General features: G+C 40.9%; 1 pseudogene; it reads left to right on the top strand.

The window, feature by feature from the left end:
• Positions 1 to 471: 471 nt before the first annotated feature.
• On the top strand, positions 472 to 2,800 carry LOC146613980 (uncharacterized; annotated as a pseudogene).
• The last annotated feature ends 4,280 nt before the right edge of the window (positions 2,801 to 7,080 follow it).

The raw sequence follows: 7,080 nt of genomic DNA, 5'->3' as shown, positions 1-7,080 counted from the left end.
TCCATTCCTTGTTTTATTCATAGGATGATGGCAGTATCCCAAAAGTTCCTGCTGAGAGTTCACCTCACCACAGATGTTGTTGTGAAGGTTTCTCTAACTAAGCGGCCTGAGTCGGTGGAAGAACTAATCACCATACTCCGTGAGAAGCTCAACCCAAGGCTGGACTTTGAGTTTACCTTACAATACGAAGACTCCGACTTTGATGGGCAACTTACCTGCCTACTGGATATTCAAGAGTTGCCGGAGAAGGGCACACTAAAAGTAGTGAGATCTGAAAGTGATGTCAGTTCTTGTGCAAGTTCTGATACAGACATCCTTCCTCATGTGCCTTTAGCTCAGCGTCTGAAGTGTTGGCCTGACACTTTCCCAGTACCTACCTTTTCTTACGAAGTTGAACATCTCCTTGAGGAGGGAAATAGAGCCTTTGAGATGTCTGGAAAACATCTGAAGTTGACTCGAGCCCAAAAGCACAACATCTTGGAGACCATGGCTTCAGTGATGCACACCTTCAAAGCCTATCCGAGTGATGGAGATGTCGGTTTGGCAGCAGAAGCTCTTGTTACCACTCATCCATGTCTTAAAGAGCCTGGAAGTAGGAATGGAAGTTATGGTTGGAAGACCAGTTTAAAATTCAAGATGGGAAATTATCGCACCAAGCTAGCCAGATCTGGATGTGTGGAGGTGTCTGTCAATGCTGGTAGGAGGAGTGTTAACAACCCTGAAGGAGAGCATCCCCACTCAAACATAAAAAGAGCCAGAAGAGCTGAGGTGAACTACCTCCCAAACTTTCCAAGAGGAGAAGATCAGGTCAGTTTGGAGGATATGAGAGTCCAGATAAAAAATGAGGTTGAGAAGACTGAGCCCAACAAAGTAATGATTGAAAAACTGATGCAGACTACCTTCGCACTTCGTCGCCATGAAATTGTTCAAGACAACCCAATGGTAAAGAACTTCTTAGAGAAATGGCCTGCTCTGCGATTTGACTCTCAGGTATCTGTGCTTTGATTTTTTTTTTCTTCTTCAGTTTAACATGAAACAATGCAAGTTCAGCAGATCTCTTCAGATCCAGATAATAAATAAATAACACATAAATAAATAATGGATAACAAACAAAAATATATTTCAGCTTTGTGATACACTTGTGCTTGTGGTTCGGGTCCAATTTAAAGAAAAAAAAATTCATAGGACATCTATAAAGCAAGGTTAGACAGAAGTTGGGCAATTCCTCTTTAATGATAAGATGTAAATTTGGTCAGTAATTTGGCTTCATGTTGGATGTTTTTGTCCTGTTTTATTTTAGATTTGTGCGGAGTTCCACCGAGTCACAAACATTAACCTGCGGAACCAGTTCTATGCTGAACTTGACAGACACACACCACGACTTATGGCTCTATACAGACAGAAGGCTGCACGGACTGGCAAGATATCAGAGGCTCTGCGAACCATCCTGAATCATTATGATCTTCAGGTGAATATTGATAATGATAAAATTAACACAAATTAAAAGTTTCACTGATAAAAACTCAATTTTTCCTTGCTTTGAACATTTGTGTTTTATACAGATTACAGCTCTGATCTGGTATGTTACTTTAAAATACTGTGTAGGATTTTTGTCAAATGAGTAAGATACAGACTCTTTGTCATAAGAGACAGAAAGGTTGTGTCTTAAAAGAAATGTCTCCAAAATTATGTAGAGTCACATGTCATGCAGTTTCATAAACATGTATTCTCCCCAAAGAATGACACCTGAAAACTTTGTGTTCAATGAACTTTTCTTTTCCCTTTTTAGGAGGCGCCTGATATCAACGTGAAACGCACTGCAGTGCTTCGTGCCCTTCCTGTATACCTGCGGGAGGAGGACCCAGAATTCTTTTAGACATGTAATGTAAGTGTATTTTTGCATCACTTAAATTCTGCCAGTGAGATAAAACACCATGGATTTTTTTTAAATACAATTTAATACCCTAGCAGCTACCAAATTGTACAAGCAAAATACCCTCTCTTTAGAAAACCCTCACACACACACACAGGGTCAGGAGCAGGGCACAGGCGTATCACAGCACTTCGGCTACGCTGCAGGTGGCCCCAAAAACAAGGCTGAAGTCAAGATTTAGTTTCTTTTTGAGATAAAGTCATAAAATAAAAAATGACTTCTTTTTTTTCTTTTTTTCTTTTTTTTTTTTTAGAAAAATAACAAACATACTAATTATGTAATGCAAGAAGCTAACGCGTTAATGTACATTTTTCAAAAAAGTAGAGTACCCTAACCCGTTACAAAGTAACCCACTACACTGCTGAATTTTTTGCTAGATTACAGGTCTTGCTTGTCACATTCTCTCAAACCAACCTTACTTATTGATACTGTGTCTATTCCAGGCGGACACGTTGGATGAGTCGACCCTCATTGACACTCCAGTTGCCCTTCTCACAGTGGTTACCGACGGCGCTTCCCAGACCAGTCCATTTTACTTCCTCAAGCATGGCCATTGTGGTGGAAGGCGACTTGGTGATGCGTGATATTCCCAGATTTGCAGATGCATTTGCCTTATTGTTTGGTTTGATCTATGCTCTGCATTTAGACTACCCCAGGAAGCTCGTTCACACATTTACCTTTGTCCAAAAAATCTTCATGGGGCTTGTTGACGGCAAACCTCTGAAACCCTGCCTACATGCTCTTAAAAATGATTTGTTGCTGAAAGAGTAGTTCTGGAAGGAATATAAGGCAATGTTTGTTAGGACATGCACTCTGTTACTGAGCACTTTGTTTTAAGCACTTTATTTAAAGCACTTTAAGTTTACTACAGACTTTGGGTGGATTTAACTCCATCAGTTTACCTAACTTTGCTCTGGTTATTTGGAAGATGACCATCTTTATTTGTACCCATTTTATAAAATTGTTTTTCATTTCTTTTTCAAACAAAAGTGATTAGTATTTGACTTTTTATTTTGAATTTATGTATTTTGAGAAAGATGCAATTAGGACTGATGTTGTCCTTTGTGATTTTATAAAAAGACATGTTCTACATTGAATTTATAATGCTCACTTTATGGTGCCAATGTCCATGTTAGTGGTTTTATAAAAACACTAAGTGATGTTTTTACATTTCCATAAAAAATGTTAAATAAACAAAATGTAAAGTAAATGAATTTCTCTAATTTTTTTTACTACACTCAAACATTTAAAAATAAATATCTTTTAATTAATAATCATATAATTTGCGTTTAGTTTGTAATATAATTGCATTGTGTTGGATCAAAATAGTAAACTACAAAAAACACAAAAATATTAAAATTAAAGTATATAGTTTTTAAGTAAAGCTCAATTAATAAAATAAAAATATAATTTAAAATTTTTAAGTTAACAATAAATACAAATTTTGAGTACCCCATACTTAGAAAAGATGAGTTTGTGTACTTAAAACTTTTGAGGTAATCAGTTTCCACAAATGTTTTAAGTTCAGTCAACTGATTCGGGTTTACAGTGCACCGTAAAGCCTGACTGGCATTTGTCATAGAATACCAGAATTGGCAGGTCCACCACTGGTGCAGTGTGCTTTTCACAGATGAGAGCAGGTTCATCCTGAGCACGTGTGACAGACATGAAAGGGTCGGGAGAAGCTATGAACAATGCTATGGGTCAATGATGCCTGCACAGACCTCCACAGGCTATGCAATGGCCCCCTGCCATCAGTGTTGGGGAGTAACGGAATACATGTACCGCCGTTACGTATTTAAAATACAAAATATGAGTAACTGTATTCCGTTACAGTTACAGTTTAAAAAGGTGGTATTCAGAATACAGTTACTTTGTTGAAATAAATGGATTACACTGCGGTACTTTCCTGTTTCATTTTGTCGCGGGTCAGGACTGTTTGGTTTTGTTTGACAGCTACGTTCTGTTGTTCCAGGCGGCAGCGTTACGGTTGCCATGGTTACAGGGCGACGCTCTCTCTCTCTGTGTTTCCTGGGTGAGAGAGCGCCTTTTCGTTGTTGTTGTTGTTGTGCTAAGCTAGCAGGCAGAATGCTACAAGCATAGCTCTAAAGAATGTAGCATCATGGGCAGTGTAGTCCGTGTTGCAGGGAGAATGGACTGCCATACACGTTATGGGTCTGTGAGCGCGAGGAGGGAGAAAAAGGGGAGTGGAAAGGTACGAGTTGTCATCGAGCAAAAACGGGAGCTGGAAGCATGTAAATATAATAATAACCACTGCAGCCAAGAAGAGTGCCTGACGAGCCCAGTTGTAAGTAAGCTATTAAGACTCGACTGTACACCGTGTTCGTGTTTTCCTCCAAAAACAATAAGTTCCGTTGGAGCAGCCTTTCAACGCCTCTCTCTGTATCTCGCAAGAAAAGTTGACCCACACAACAAAGTAAAGCTATTTTTCGGCTACAAGCCGACAGGGACCCCGCCATATTAGTCAGAGGTCCCTTTACTACAGTTCGGAGTCGCGGACCTTCAGTAATAGTAATAAATCACAGCAATAGTACATTCACGTTGTTGTAAAAAGCATGATAATTAAGTAATCCAAAGTATTCAGAATACGTTACTGTCATTGAGTAACGTAACAGAATACGTTACAGAATACATTTTGGGGCATGTATTCTGTATTCTGTAATGGAATACATTTTAAAAGTAACCTTCCCAACACTGCCTGCCATTAGGTATCCTTGGACCATTGTCAAACCTACGCTGGTGTAGTGGGTCCTGGGTTCCTCCAGTTGCACACTGTCTTACCTCATGTATTGAGGCGATGTTGAACTTGCCACATGAGGCTGACATTGCCGGGCCTCATGCAGGCAGTTCCTGGAGGATAAAGGAACTGATATCATTGACTGGCCCCCATGCTTGCCTGATACAAATCCAACAGGTCACCTCTGGGATATTGTTTTATCATTTAGTCCATGCAGGTTCCACCTTACACGGTCCAGGATCTCAGTAATGCATTGGTCCAGATCCGGGAGGAAACCCTTCAGGGGCATGCACTGATGTTGCCAGGTGTGTATACAAGCAAACCACTGAGTACCAGTTTAAGTTGCTGCAGTGAAAATTTGGCAAAACAGACTAGCCGGTCACATCATTAATTCACTTTGATTTTCAGGATGTCTTTGAATTCAGCCCTCTGTAGATCAATCATTTTTATTTCCATCAAATCGCATCCATTTGTTCCTAACACATCACTCAGTCCACATCGGGGGGGGGGGTCCCATTTCACTGCAGGGCAACCTGCTTGTGACAAATAAAGCTTTGATTGATTGATTGATTGATTGATTGATTGATTGATTGATTGATTGATCAGCACAGATATCCAGCAGGACTTTTTCCCATTAAGATTTGATGTGTTTTCAAAGTGTTCCTTTAATTTTTCTGAGCGGTGTACAACGCCATATTCAAGTTATAAGCAAGCTGAAATTAAACATCCCTTGTTAAGAAACAGTGTAATTTCACAATACTCTGGTTGTGTCAGTTTTGGTGTTAGTGAGGCTGCTTGGCGCATTTGAACCAACCTCCAGCGCTGAATAATACAGATAGAGAAGCAGATTACAAACTATCCAAACATGGAAAACGCAAACCAGAGACTGTCTCTTAATCCCAGCAACACATTGAGATGGAAAACAGTGGATAACGGCGCAGAGACAAATAAAAGCTTAATCTAATAAGTCTGACTCGCTTAGGCCACCACACACAGTACACTGCTGCTGTACAAACAGGCTGAGGTAATCATGTCTGTGCGTGTGTGTGTGTGTGTCATGGCCTGAGAGGCCGTGCAGCACCAAAGCTGCCCTCACCATCTGGCCTTGGCAAAATGAACACAGTGTTCCTCCACAGTCTCTCTCGCTCTTTCTCTCTCTACCTCGATCGTTCGCTGGGGGATTTGATACTCATCCACCCAGAGAGATTAAGCGTTTCCATATTCCAGTCATATTCCCCAGGTTGTTTTGCTTTCTAAAAACAGTGTTTGTGTGCCAACATGCTTGGTGGATGGATGGGTGGGTGGGTTAGTAGCCAGGCAGAGAGAGAAAGGGAGGCCGGGAAATGACATGAAAAAAACATGTCAAATCTGGGTTTAGCGCCAAAACCACACGAAGGTGAAAAAGTAGGCAGACTGAAGGTCATGCTGGTATAATGAGTGTAAAGGTGCATAAATATAGCAAGTGTACACATCCTGAACTCCGTGGGATACCCGCAGGGACCCTTAGAGGTGTTGAGAGGGTGTCTTTTCATGTGTGTGTCTTGTGCCTCAGTGTCTAAGGTTAGATTCACAGTTCACAAGTTCAGGGACTTCCAACACTGCGGAATAAATGTGACGCCACACATCTTTGTGTCCCCAAAGCGGCGAGGACCTTCCATCAACCTACACCCGTTCTCCATTCTGCGACCCTTAATCCAAGTCAACACTTCTAAAAGAAAAAAAAACATCATTTCAGGATAACAATTTCCACATTAGGGGATTTTCTCATCTCTGTATCCTTGTGAGGACATTTGAAACACACACACGAAACCACAAATCATTTGACAGGAGTGTAAATCCACAGCTCCCTAAGAGGCTTTACCAGGAAAGATCACACTTTCATATACTCCTCTGTTCCCCTCCCTTCTTTTTCCTAAATACTTGTTTGTTGTTGAATTCAGAGAAGACAAACGAGACATTGATCACTCTTACTGAACTGAGGATGTGTGAAGATTTCTGCACAGTGAACCAGTTTTTTTAAACAGCACTTAAAAACAGAAAAGGACACAGACTGATAATAAACAGCGCACTCTGCTCTGCGGTCTCCCGTGACAACCGGGGTTAGCGTTCGCTCACATACTCCCTCATGCGCTAAATAATTCAGGGAGGACAACAAGACTCACCCCATCTCAGGTCTGAACCTCCTGCTGTGGTTCAGCCCTCACACACACACACACACACACACGCACACACACTAAAGTGTATTCACGCTTTCCAGCAAAGGAGAGCAAACCCATCCAAGGACACGTAATGCTACTAAATATTCTATTGTCTGGAATGGGATGTTTTCCTTTATTCAAAAGAAAAAGAGTGCTCATTACTGAAAAGTGTAATGGTGATGAAAACCAGA

The sequence above is a fragment of the Diplotaxodon limnothrissa genome, linkage group LG18 (genome assembly GCF_057381915.1).
Source record: "Diplotaxodon limnothrissa isolate DT_005_m linkage group LG18, D_limnothrissa_male_GT1.1, whole genome shotgun sequence".
In the NCBI taxonomy this organism is placed as follows: domain Eukaryota; kingdom Metazoa; phylum Chordata; class Actinopteri; order Cichliformes; family Cichlidae; genus Diplotaxodon; species Diplotaxodon limnothrissa.
Note: the sequence above shows the minus strand (reverse complement) of the source record. Positions and strands in the feature narration are given on the sequence as shown.